The sequence below is a fragment of the Hylobates moloch genome, unplaced genomic scaffold (genome assembly GCF_009828535.3).
Source record: "Hylobates moloch isolate HMO894 unplaced genomic scaffold, HMol_V3 SCAFFOLD_5, whole genome shotgun sequence".
Taxonomy (NCBI): Eukaryota; Metazoa; Chordata; class Mammalia; order Primates; family Hylobatidae; genus Hylobates; species Hylobates moloch.
In genome coordinates, this window is record NW_026652280.1 from 79,975,305 (window position 1) to 79,989,320 (window position 14,016).

General features: G+C 47.0%; 1 protein-coding gene across 5 annotated transcripts in view; it reads right to left on the reverse strand.

The window, feature by feature from the left end:
• The window catches only part of VPS37C (VPS37C subunit of ESCRT-I), a 31,093-nt gene extending 17,452 nt beyond the window's left edge, over positions 1 to 13,641 (reverse strand). The window contains exons 1-2 of one of the 5 annotated variants that reach the window (XM_058438764.1): positions 3,872 to 3,945; positions 610 to 752 (exon numbers count right to left, since the gene is read on the reverse strand). The gene's annotated coding sequence lies outside the window, so the exon portion shown is untranslated. Of the gene's footprint in view, positions 1 to 609; positions 753 to 3,871; positions 3,946 to 7,451; positions 7,470 to 10,238; positions 10,367 to 13,190; positions 13,212 to 13,500 lie in introns of those variants that run through there. The other 4 variants (XM_032153005.2, XM_058438767.1, XM_058438766.1 and 1 more) reach the window with 4 other exon arrangements.
• Positions 13,642 to 14,016: the final 375 nt, after the last annotated feature.

The window sequence follows — 14,016 nt, forward strand, 5'->3', positions numbered from 1 at the left end:
CTTGCCTCTAAGTGGTTCATGCCAACTCTCTCCCCAAACTCTGTGTCTGCACAGAATTCTGTCCTGTGCAGACATGGAATTTGAAAACAGATGCCTTGAGTTTGTGCTTTGGCTCCACAGCTCTTTTAACTGTGTGACCTTAATCAAGTCCTTTAACCTCGGTCTCCTTAATGGGGCACGGTGATGATAATCCCACCTTAGGGGTTGCTGTGTGGCTCAGATAAGCGAACAGCCCAGAAAGAGCTTTGCAAACCCCTGAGCACTGAACAAATATAAATTATTCCACCTCCTGGGGTTACTCCTGCAACCCCTGGGCTGCAATCTTGTGTCAAGTGAAATGGCTGCTGAGACTGGGCAGGAGGATTCCAGTCTCCACCGGCTCCAGCATCTGGCAGCTGAAGCACGGCTCCCACCACTCCCCTCGCCTTGCCAGACAACACTTACTTGCCAGTGACCTCAAGCCCGAAATCACACTGCAAGAAGAGCTGTGACATCCCTTGGTTTCTTACAAATTCCCCACATCCACCTATGGTACCAGAAGAAGCTGTTACCAGGGCAACCTGCAAAGTCCAACCTGTACGTGTTAAAAAGGAACTGGCCCCATCTTACCCCGTATGTCAGAAACACCTGCTGTTGCCTTAGAAACCTTCCTAATCGTGCTGCTGAATGAGGAAATATTTGTGGGCCGGATCTGGTTTTCTTTTCCCGGAATGATTCCAGCTGTGCATCCGAGTACCAGACTGTTTTGTTTCCTGACTTCCCACAGGAGGTTAAAAAAAAAAAAAAAAATCAAATCATCAAGTTCTTCTCACCTGACCCAAAGCAGCACCGAACTGACCTTCCTCACAAGTGGAAAAGTTACAGTGTAAACCATGGAGAGGGAGGCGTTTTTAGTTTCAATTTTTTGCGTTTTTAGTTTTCTTTTTTTTTTTTTTAAGAGATGAAGGACTCACTCTGTCACTCTGTTGCCCAGGCTAGAGTGCAGGGACGCAACAGTAACTCACTTCACAGCCTCAAACTCTTGGGCTCAAGCAATCCACCTCACCTCCCAAGTAGCTGGGAGTCCAGGCCTGTGCCACCGCCCCCAGCTGGTTTTCATTCTAAGGAATTGCTAGGGTTGGGGCTGGATTGGGGTTGGAGATTCCTCCCACCCACCAGGGATAAATAGTTAAGACTACCCAAAGAGGGGTCGGGTGCGGTGACTCACGCCTGTAATCCCAGCACTTTGGGAGGCCAAGGCAGGCGGACCACTAGGTCAGGAGATCACAGACCATCCTGGCTAACACAGTGAAACCCCATCTCTACTAAAAGTACAAAAAAAGTAGCTAGGTGTGGTGGCGCGTGCCTGTAGTCCCAGCTACTCCAGAGGCTGAGGCAGGAGAATGGCGTGAACCCAGGAGGCAGAGCTTGCCGTGAGCTGAGATCACGCCACTGCACTCCAGCCTGGGCAACAGAGCAAGACTCCGTCTCAAAAAAAAAAAAAAAAAAAAAAAGGCTACGTGAAGAGGCTTTGGAGACAAAAACTCCTAGATTTCAATCCCATCCTGACCTTTCACTAGCTATATCACCATGGGCACATTATTCAGCCGTTCTCATTCTGTTTCTCATTTGTAAAATGGGGCTAATATTACCAACATCATGGGGTTGTAAGGATTAAATGAGAATTAAACAAGACCACCAAGCAGCATGTCTGGCGCCAGGCAGTATTAATTCCCACTCCCTCACAACTTAATTGTTAGGAAATGCTGCCTGTCAACTGTGCCAGGCACCCAGCTAGGTCTGCAACCAGAGGACTCTGAAAGAGCAGATCCCAGTCAGAAGCAAAGGGTGTGGCTTTCTGAAACAAGCTCCAAACCAATCTAGACAAGAGTCCTCAAATATAAGCATACATAGGGGGAATGTACAATCTCTCATAAGGAAATTGCTTCATGAAGGAAACTGTCATCTTTACATAAATATTTATATAACAACTGAATGCTCCTCAATCCACTGAAAAACTCCATCTGACCCCCCTTTGCCCAGACGCAGGGCCGTCAAGTGAGAAGACTCAAGAATAATAAGCCATTCACTGTGCCAAATGGTGGGAGGCACCCAGAGTGGCAGAAGACTTCGGGAAATTAAGCCACTCGGCTGGCTGGCTGGGAGGCTCTATCAGCACGTGGCAGGCTGCAGAGCCCAGCACTCACACCCTGCCCTCTAGGTCGCTGGCTTGGCTTTGCTGACCCAGTCCGTGGGGGACTCCTCCCAAACCTGCTGAACCTCCACACACACCTGCATTCTAGCATTCCTAGATCTCCACTCCCACTCCTCTCACTCTTCTACCAGACTTTCCTCCCAGCCTCCGTTTCTATCCATGACTTCAGCTCCTGGCCCTGACTTCCAGGCTTCCAGGTCAGCTGAGACATGTGGGTCCCCCCACCCCTGATGTCCAATCACCACGTTTTAGCTAGTCAGTGTTCCAAAGGCTCTCACACACACCCATCCCTGCCCTATGCAGGCTGCAAACTCGTCTTCTAGTCTTCAGGGTCTCTTTCTCACAACCATCCCACCAGGCTCCCCGGATGAATGTGTCCTATCTTCTCACTGCTTCCCAAAGGCTGGCCATCTTGCCCCCCTCCTCCCCTCAGCCCCCCACCTGTCAATGGGTGGTGGTGGGAGGGGTCGAGTAGCCTAACCAGTGTGGACAAGACACCTCCCTCCTCCGCCCATTTGCCCGGTTTGGCCTAATCCTGTCACTTTCAACCTTCTTCAAAGGAGATTTTTTCTTTTTTCCAAACAGAACATTTAATCCAAACCCTACTGCACAGAACACTTCACAACACATAGGCTCTGGGCAAACAGGTCGGGGGGAGCCCTGTTCTCACAGCTCAGTTTCCCCTTGACCTAGAGTTGGCCCCTGAGACCACCGCCCTAACCCCCTACCCCTGCTGCTCCCAACCCTCACCAGTCCCTCCCCTCGTCCCCTCCTCCACTCCCTTTCAGCTGTGATGTCTTGCCAGCAGCGTAGAGTGTGGGGAGTCACCAAACCAGGCCTTACCGCCTCCTGCCCAGTTGCCCTCCAGAGCCTCACTGTGCCATCAGTGTCAGGAACTGGGAGAGGCCCTGCGTCTGAGGTTTAGAGGCTGCTCACAGTCCAGAGGCTGGCCCGGGTGTTCCATACACCGCAACTAAGGTAATCCTCACCGCTCCTAAGCCTGCTGTCCATCCTCAGGCTTTTCTCATTTTAAATAGGAGAAAACTGAAGTTCTGTGCCTGCCCACAGTTTCCCAGGGAGGAAACGCAGAGCCTGAACTGCAACAAAGCCCGTCCAGCTTCATAGCCCACACGCCTCACTATGCTCGGCTTCCTCGATCAAGTCTACATCCACAGAACACCAGGCTTGGCTCTGGGGACCAACTTCATCAATGGTCATTGGTACGGATATCTTCAACTAGATCCCTAAAGAGTAGGATCTGTTCTATTTCGTTCAGAACCCAGCATGATGCTGTCCTAACAAATACTAAAGTGGTAACTACTCTCGTTCACCAGCCCTCAGACTAAAGTCCAAACAGATGTACAGGCCCAGGAGCCCCGGCAGCACAGGAGCAGTGCCTTCTTTGAAACTCAGCTCTGCAGGGGACACCCAGGGATTAAAGGCTCTGAATCTGTAAGACAGACAACCCTGCACTCTTGCTTACTGGCTGGGGAGACCTTGGGTGGGTAATTTTAAATCTCTGTGCCTCAGTGTCTTCTCTAAGATGGAGCTTTTGTACAGACGAATACAGTTTCATGCCTAGAAAGTCTAAAGTCTGGCTCTCAGGCAGGGATCAATAAACAGTTGCTCGTGATTTCTATCACTGTGGCTGAGGGCAGACACTCAGCCCATTCTTACCTCTGCAACTCAAGCACTTCCTGGGTCGACGCAGGACAGAGAATTTAAGATTCCTCCAGAGCTGGCATCAGTCAACAGAGGAACATAACTCCAAAGGCTGGATGTAATCAGACCAACAGCATTCAGCATCAATCAAAATGATGGCCAAGAAACAGGTGATTTAATAGGTAGCCGGTTTTTGAAACTTCCTGACAGTAAAGCCAAGCCACTTGGCAAGGCCTCTTCCTTCTCTGGCCCATGAGTGACTTGAAGAGGAAAACATACTGACTTCACACCAACTTCCACTTGTATCTCCTTTGTCCCTACTGTTCAGATGACTCAGAAAGGATTTCAATCTGCAGCTGTCCATCCTCCCCCAGCCCACTTCTAATCTCCACAGAGCGAGCTGAGTAAGTGGATTCAACTGTCCCTTTAAGGAGGGATCAAGAAGAAGGTCAAGGCAAAGACACATTCAGGACAAACATCCAGGAGTGTGCACCGGTCATGCAAAGTGTATCTGTTCAAAGCCCAAGATGATGAGACCGCTGTTCTCACTGAGGTTTGGCCATCCTAGGCTGATATAAAGTGGGGCAGCTGCAGACCCTACCCCTGCCAGTGATAAGCCAGACCCAGAACTTCCGGGTCCAGAGGAATCATCCACAGGCAGACAGGTATAGCCACAGAAAAAGAGAAACCAAGCCAGGGCCTTCTCAAATCAATTCTTGACTCAGGCAGGAATCCACGAAGGCCATTATCAAACAAAGGGTGGCAAAGCTGTATCCACGACTGCACTGAGCTGTGGACTCATTTTCATCCTTGTACAGAAAGTCTGCCCTAAGCCCGCCTCGGCCCTCTCCAGCCCTCTTCTACACCCCCCAGTAACCTCGAGAGAACACAGTCAGAGCTCCCATGGCCCTCCCATGGCTCCCCAGCATTTGGTATTATGTTCCAAATCTTGTGCTCCTTGGCTTGGTATACAACGCCCTGTATCAGCTGACCCCAAGCCTCTATTTCTCCATGGGTTGCCCACTCCATCCCAACTCTTTCTGTTCTACCTACTAGTCCCAGAACAAAAACCACACTTGCAGTCATTTGACATACATTGATCTCTAAACATCAGTAAGACAGGGATCCTGCCCAGCAAGGAGTTCACAGCACAAGCTGTTCTGCCTTTGCTCTTGCTCTCCACTCTGCCTGGAATATTCTTTCCTACACTTTCCCCATCTAGAAAATGCCTGCTCCATCCCTCAAAAGCCAGCAACTCTCTAAAGCTTTCCTTGCTCCTTCCTCCCAAAGAGTTCATCCTGCCTTCCATGGTACTCTGTACACAGCACGTAGCATTTCTTATTTAGGAATCAGCATGCTTCTCCAGCTAGAGTGTGAGCTCCCCAAGGGCACAGCCCATGTCGTGTTTGTTTCTGCAGCCCAGCGCCTAGGTCAACACTGAGCACATACAAGGTAATATGGTTTGGCTCTGTGTCCCCACCCAAATCTCATCTTGAATTGTAATCCCCATAATCCCCACATGTGGAGGGAGGGACCTAGTGGGAGGTGATTGGATCATGGGGGCAGTTTCCCCCATGCTGTTCTCGTGACAGTGAATGAGGTCTCATGAGCTATGATGGTTTCATAAGTGTTTGACAGTTTATCCTACAGACACTCTCACCTGCCGCCATTAAGACGAGCATACTTCACCTTCCGCCATGATTATAACTTTCCTGAGGCCTCCCAAACATGCCGAAGTGTGAGTCAATTAAACCTCTTTCCTTTATTAGTTACCCAGTCTTGGGCAGTTCTTTTTATTATAGCAGTGTGAAAAAACGGACCAATACAACAGGCATCCAAGGAATGCTGACTGGACAGGGACTTCCGCTTTTGGCTAATGTGGAGGGAGAGGCACTAGATTTACTCTCCTGCCTCAAAAAACTAAAAAGCCAGACAAAGCCAAACAAAACACATAGAACGATAGTTTGTAAACACTGGACATCAGACAGCACAGAAGAGTGACCCCTGACAGTGGGAAACAACCAAGCTGAGTGCTATAGTTGCTCCAACTTACTCCTAGAGGGACTCCAGGCCCAAGACACAGGGAGTGGAGGAGAGGAATGCAAACTCCAGGGAGGCCAGGGTAGCCAGAGTTCACAGGGCAGAGTACCAGAGAGGAAAGGGCCACACAGAGAACCCCAGGAACCTACAGAGGGTCCCCCTCCAGTTCTCAGCTGGTACTGATCTGTACTAGTCCAAGGCAACAATCCTTGGACCTCAAACTGAAACAGAAATAGTCTTGTGTGCCTACCAGCCACAGTGGAAAAACCTCATCATTCACAGGACATTGGTAAAGTACTAAGGACAGTATTGCCTCGGTAGTGAGGAAAAACCAGGCCTGGGCCTAAGGCTGTTCTGATCCCAACTAACAAGCCTTGAGAGCAGCTTTAAAGAATCAAACCATTCCCAAGGAACTTAACAGTGTCCCAAAACAATGCCAGGAACATTTATAGAAATACAAAAATATCCAGCACCCCACAAGGTAAAATTCACAACATCTGATATACAATAAAAAATTACCAGATACACAAAGAAACAAGAAAATAAGACCCATAATGAGGGAAACAATAGAAACAGACCCAAAAAATAAGCAGATAATGGAATTAGCAGGCAAGGACATTAAAACAGTTCCTAAAACTATATTCCATATGTTCATGAAGCTAAAGGAAAGATTAAGCATGTTAGAGACAGAGAAGATATTTAAAAGACCCAAACCAAACTTCTAGAGATGAAAACTACAATGTCTGTGATAAAAAGTATACTGAAAGGAAATATCAGCAGATTAGACAACGCAGAAGAGACCAGTGAATTTGAAGACAGAGCAACAGAAACTATCCAGAACAAACCAGAGAGAAAAAAAAAAGGGACTACTGGGAAAAATGAATGATCAGAGAGCTATGGAACAACCTCTAGCACCCTTACATACATGTAACTGGAGTCCCCGAAAGAGAGGAAAGAGAAAAGGGAATAAAAAAAATTTGCAGAATTACTGACTGAAAAATTTCCAAATCTGATGAAGCTATAAACCCACAAATCCCAAAAACTCAATGAACCCAAGCACAAAACACATGAAGAAAACTACACTACACAAAAGCGCATCATCATTACATTGTTTAAACTCAGTTAGAAAACCAGTTAGGGCCAGGCACAGTGGCTCACGCCTGCAATCTCAGCACTTTGGAAGGCCAAGGTGGGAGGATCGCTTGAGCCCAGGAGTTTTCAACCACCCTGGGCAACATAGTGAGACCCTGTCTCTACAAAAAATAAAAAAATTGCCTGGCATGGTGCTACACACCTGTGGTCCCAGCTACTTGGGAGGCTGAAGTGGGAGTATCCCTTGAGCCCAGAAGTTTGAGGCTGCAGCGAGCTATGATCACGCCACTGCACTCTGGCCTGGATGATAGAGTGAGACTCCGTCTCCAAAAAAAAAAAAAAGCTGGGGCAGGGCAGGGGAAGAAAGAAAAGCAGTTATAAGGAGAAAAGATACATTACAAACAGAAGAGCAAAAAATAAAAATAAACAGACCAGGTGTGGTGGCTCATGCCTGTAATCTCACCACTTTGGGAAGCCGATGCCGTAGGATCACTTGAGGCCAGGAAGTCGAGACCAGCCTGAGCAACACAGCAAGACCCTATCTCTATAAAAATAAAGAATAATCATTAAAAAACAACTACCCAGGCATGGTGATACACACCTGTAGTCTTAGCTACTAGGGACCCTGAGGTGGGAGGATCACTTGAGCCCAGAAGTTTGAGGCCACAGTGAGCTATGATCACGCCACTGCACTCTGGCCTGGATGAGAGAGTGAGACTCTGCCTCTTAAAAAGCAAGAAGAAAAAAGGAAAGAAAAATAGCAGATTACTGATATGAAACAATGCAAGCAGAAGACACTGGAACATCTTTAAAGCACTGAAAAAAAAAAAAAAAATAGTTAATCTAGAATTCCAGACAGGGAAAATGCCTTCCAAAAACAAAGCCAAAATAAAGACTTCTCTAGACACCCAAAAGCTGAAAGAATCCATCACTAACAGACCAGCACCACAAGAAATGTTAAAAGGACGTCCTCAAGTCAGAAGGAACATGAAACAAGACAGAAATGTGGATCTGCATGGAGGAATAAAGAGCACCAAAAATGTTAAATGAATGAGTTAATATAAAAGAACTTTACGTTTTAATCTCCTTAAAAAATAATTGACTAAAGCAAAAATAACAATGTGTTATGGGATTTATGGCATGTGTAGAAGTAAAACAGGTGACAACAGTACAAAGTCCAGGAGGAAGGAAATGAAAGTAAATTATTGCAAGATTCTTACACTAAAGTGGTATAATATCGCTTGAAGATAGGCTGTGGCAAATTAAAGATGCATACTATATACCTTAAAGCAACCACTAAAAAAAGTGTTAGAATTAATAAACCAACAAAGGAAACAAAATGGAATCATAAAAATTATTCGATCCCAAAGCAGTCATAAAAAAGGAAAAAGGGAACAAAGCACATGGGACAGATTGAAAACAAATAGCAAGAAGGTAGATTTAAACTCAAACATATCAATAATCACATTAAATCTAAATAGTCTTAACGCCCCAATTAAAATGCAGCTTGTGAGATTGGATTAAAAAGCAACCCCTGGCCAGGTACGGTTGTTCACGCCTGTAAACCCAGCACTTTGGGAGGGGTGGGCAGATAACCTAAGGTCAGGAGTTCAAGACCAGCCTAGCCAACATGGTGAAATCCCGTCTCTACTAAAAATACCAAAAAATTAGCTGGGCATGGTAGGCACACGCCTGTAATCCCAGCTCTCAGGAAGCTGAGGCATGAGAATCATTTGAACCCAGGAGGAGGTGGTTGCAGTGAGTCAAGATCACACCACTACACTCCAGCCTGGGCAACAGAAGGAGACTCTGTCTCAAAAAAAAAAACACACAAAAACAAAAAACCACCACCCATCTATATGCTGCCTACAAGAAGCCCATTTTCAATATAAAGACACAAATTGTTTAGAAGTAAAAAAACTTTTTAAGAGATATACCATAATTTTTAAATCCTCTATTTTTAAAAACTGTTTTATATGTAACAAAATTTAACCATTTTAATCATTTTTAAGTATACAGTTCTTTCACATTAAGTACATTTACTTTGTTGTACAACCATCACCATCATTCCTCTCCAGAAGATTTTCATCACCCTAAACTGAAATTCTGCACCCATTAAGCACTAACTTCCCATTCTCCCTTTCTCCCATCTTCTGGCAACCACCATTCCACTTTCTGTCTCTACGAATTGGACTACTCTAGGAACCTCATGTAAGAGGAATCCAACAATATTTGTTCTTTTGTGACTGGCTGGTTTCACTTAGGATAATGTCTTCAAGGTTCACCCGTATTACAGGATATATCAAATGTTCTTTCCTTTTTAAGACTGAATAATATTCTATCTAATATATATAACACATTTTGGTTATCCATTCACCTGTCCATGGACACTTGCATGGCTCCCAACTTTTTGGCTATTGTAAATAATGCTGCTACGAACATGGGTATACAAATACTTGTTCAAGTGTCTGCTTTCCCTTATTTTGGTATATACCCAGAAGTGGAATTGCTAGATGATATGGCAATTCTATGTTTAATTTTTTGAGAAACTGCCATACTATTTTCCACTGGCTATACCATTTTACATTCCCACCAAAAAAGCACAAGGGTTTCAATTTCCCTACATCCTTGTCAACACTTATTATTTACTGTTTTTTAATAATAGCCATCCTAATGGGTGAAGTGGTAGCTCACTGTGGTATTGATTTGCATTCCATAATGATTAGTGATGCTGAGCATCTTTTCATGTGCTTATGGGCCATTTGTGTATCTTCTTTGAAGAAATATCTATTCAAGTCCTTCGCCCATTTTTGAACAGCGTTATTTTTTGTTGTTGGGTAGTAAAAGTTCTTTACATACTCCGGAAATCAATTCCTAACACTATTTTTTTAAAGCTGAATTAGCTATACTAATATCAGACAAAGTAGATTTCAGAGCAAAGACTATTTCCAGGGGCTAAAAGGGTCATTTCATGATCAATGATATAGCTTGGATATTTGTCTCCTCCAAATCCGTTAAAATTTGATTTCCAATGTTGGAGGTAGGGCCTTGTGAGACATGTTTAGGTCACAGGACAGATCCCTCATGAATGGCTTGGTGCCCTCCCACAGTAATGAGTTCTTGCTCTCTTAGTCCACATGAGAGCTGGTTGCTTAAAAGGGCCTGGCATCTCTCTTGCTCCCTCTGTGGCTGTGACACACCTGTTCCCCTTTCACCTTCTGAGACGAGTAAAAGCTTCCTGAGTCCTCACCAGAAGCAGATGCTGGTGCTATGCTTCTTGTACAGCCTGCAGAACCGTGAGCCAAATGAATCTCTTTTCTTTATAAATTATCCAGCTTCAGGTATTCCTTTATAGCAATGCAAAACAGACTAATGCAATACAATAAAGAAGGTCAATTCATACACGGAATATAATACTCATAAAGGTTTATGCAATTAACAACAGAGCTTCAAAACAATGTGAAACACAAATTGATAAAACTACAAGAGGAAATGGACAAATCCACAATTACAATCAGAAGTGTCAATGTCCCTCTCTCAATAACTGAAAGGACAGAAGACCAAAAATCAGTAAGGACACAGAAGACTTGAACATTACAAGCCAACCCGCCTAAATTGAAAGTTATAGAACACTTGACCCGGCAACAGCAGAAGATGTGATCTTCTCAAGTGCTCACAGAACATTTACCAAGACACACCATAGAACAAGTATCAGCAAATTTAGTAGAGAAGTATGTTCTCTATTTAAAAGAAAATAAATTAGAAATCAGTGTTTACCAGATAGGAGAATAAAGTAATCCTATAATGCTGACTTTATCTGTGACTATTTGTAATCCCGCTTGAGGTGGGACCAGATAAATCAGTAGCGGAACTAAAAATACTAACAGGTCTTCAAAGGTAGGGCCTACCTGCCTGAGCTATCTGTTTGAAGTTCACTGGGGAGACTCACCCTCCTCTCCAGCCCATCCTAAGCCCCAGGGGTCCTACTTGTCAGCCCCAGCTAAATCAACACAAACCTGCTTGATATTTGCTTGCTTAAGTCTTTCACATAAACCAGTAAACGAAGATAAAGAGGTGAGATATGAATTGGAAGGAGCACCTACTAAGTAAACATGCCTTTAAAGCTAGCAAAACCTCAGACAGGGCTGCCATTAGACACCTCTCTGTCATTCGGTAAGCACCTGGGAACAGACCAAAACCTTGTGGAAACGCCACATCCTTCAAGGACACTTCTAACAGAATTTCCACACAACGGAGATCCAGCTGGATAAAAAGAGCTAAATCCATTAAATCAGGTCTTGAGTGATCTGATTTTGTCAGCCTGGAAAACCCCTACTATTACTGGCCAAGTGTCCAGAAATGATTCATATGGCTAGTTAACCCAAAGGCCTTTTAAGGGCAAATTAACAAATTTCAAAGCAATAAACAAAAAGAAAACAAGAATCCTCAGGAATAATGTCACTTCCAAGCTACCAGTGGCCCAGCAAATCTACAAAGTTCTTAAAGGCGGTGTTTACCAAACTTGCCTTACCGTAAGAATCATCCAGTGCGTTTGTTAAAAATAGATTTCTGGGCCCTCCTCCAGACAATAGCCCAAGAATCTCTAGAGGTGGACCTCTGTATTTCTAACAAGCATCAGAAATTATTCTTAAGGTCCAGCACCTCTGGGAAACTAAAGGGTCTGAGAGGCAGTATCACAGAGTTAAAAGCACATTAACTTCGAAACGAGACTGATGGGTTAGAAATCTCACTTGCGGCCAGACGCAGTGGCTCACGCCTGTAATCCTAGCACTTTGGTAGGCCAAAGCAGGTGGATCACCTGAGGTCAGGAGTTCGAGACCAGCCTGGCCAACATGGTGAAACCCCATCTCTACTAAAAAATACAAAAATTAGCCGGGCGTGGTGGTGGGCACCTATAATCCCAGCTACTTGGGAGGCTGAGGCAGGAGAATCGCTTGAACCGGCGGGCGGAGGTTGCAGTGAGCTGAGATCACACCATTTCACTCCAGCCTGGGCAACAGATCAAGACTACGTCTCAAAAAAAAAAAAAAAAATCCAAACTTGGCCACTTACTGGCTGTGTGACGCTAGCCAGGTTATCTAACATCTCTGCAACTCACTTCATCTGTAAAATGGGATCATCGCCTATTTGGACATGTTCGCAAAATTCAGTATGTTCAGAAAGCCCTAGAACAGTGCCCAGCATATGAAGCCAAGCAACAAATCACAGCTATTGCTACCTGCAAAACAGCTGCCAGAAACTGCTCAAAGTCTACAATGAAAATGTCCTACTTAATGGAAATTACAAAGGCACGGAACCACATTTCCAAGATAATCTAGGAAAAAGGCTTTTCTGGGCACTATGACCGCAAAGAACAAAGACTCACTTTAGCGTCCAGTATTTTCACTGCAACAGTCCCCAATCCCACCCAGAACTACAGAGTTCAGGTCTCTGCAGGGTTGCAGCTTTGGACAACAAAGAGTCTTTCTTTCCCCAGTTCCTCGGTCACCACCACCTCCAGCTCTAAGGCCAAGAGTCACAGAACTGAGAGTCTGGTGGCAGCATCTTGGTGCATTAGTAGGAAATGAGACTCCTGGAGCCAATAAAGAGGGTGGAAAAGGCCTTAGGCAGCAACAGAACTGAGGTACTGCTGGAGCGAAGGGAAATGAGTCTGGGAAGTTTCTGGAGCTGAAGACTGACGTTCCCAGGGTAAGTGAGCCCGGACAAGGTGTAGCTGGGAAAGCACTGCCTCAGCTCAGCGACTAAAACCTCAGGTTGTAGAGTCAACTCTGCCAGTAACTCACAAAACAGCTCCAGGTAACTCCTTCTCCCATCCGTAAAGTGGGAAATCGCCTCATCGGCTGAGGAGGAAATGGAAAGGAACCAGGCATATAATGGGTATGTATACATCACTGCCCTTTGAGCCCAGAGGGTCCTGGGGTAAGAAATGGTCAATGATGCTGGGAGGTCCAAGTCTGACTCCTGAACAAAGCCAAAGCTGAGAGTCCCATCTCTCAATGCTGTGGAGAAAGGGCACAAGCCAGTAAGTCAAAGACCAAAGTGCCCCCAGCCTCCACTCTGCCACTGGTCTCCCGCGTGCCCTCTGGCAAGTCCGACCCTATTCTTAGGCCTCAGCTTCCCCATCTATACAATGGGCTAATAGGCTCTAATGTCATCAGAATTGTGACCGCAAGATCCTCACATATGGGACGACGGCCTGCTGAGACGGAGAAAAAAGGGTGGCGGTGAGGGGTGGGGCGGAATTGGAGGTGCGACCCGCAGGGGAGCCGGGGCGGCGCCTCGCGCTCTCCCTCCCTCCCTCCCACCGCGAGGGGCAGGGGCGCCGGCCCCCGGCGCGAGTCACGCGCCCCTCGTGCCCAATCACCGGCCTCTGCCAGGATGAGGCGGGCAGGCGGGGGCGCTCCGGGAGCCACCGCCGGCACCGCCCCCACCGTCGTCCTCTGCCCCGCCCGCCTGCGGCAGAGCCGGGACCCTCCCCAGGGCCCGCTCACCTGCCAGGGCCGCCGTCGCCGCCGCCACCGCGGGTTAAACCGCAGCCGCGCCCACACTTCCGGGGTCCGCCAGGCCCGCCCCCTACCGGATGTGACCCCCTTGCAACGTCCGGCGCCCCAGTGGCGCGCGTGCTCGCCCCGCGACCCCGTTGGGCGCCCGGCTTCGCGCGCCTCTGAGTTACCACGACATCGTGCCACACACACACGCTCGCGGCCGCCCGGGCCACAACCACAGGAGCGCCCACGAGACCCCTCCCGCGCGCGCCGCACGCCCCGGCCCCGCCTCCGGTAAGAGGCCCCGCCCACTGGGCGGAGACCAGGCCGCTCTGGGCGAGTGCGCCGGCGCGGACATCCGCCGCCTTCCGAGTGGCCAGCGAGGACTCGCTCTGTACGCAGCTCGATCTTGGGAGGCTTCTCAGAGGGACCCAAAAGGAGGGGGAAGCAGATGGAAGCCCAGAACCTAGGAGGAGCCCCAGCTAGGCTGAGCTAAGACTGAGGAGCCCCAAGGCCACCACA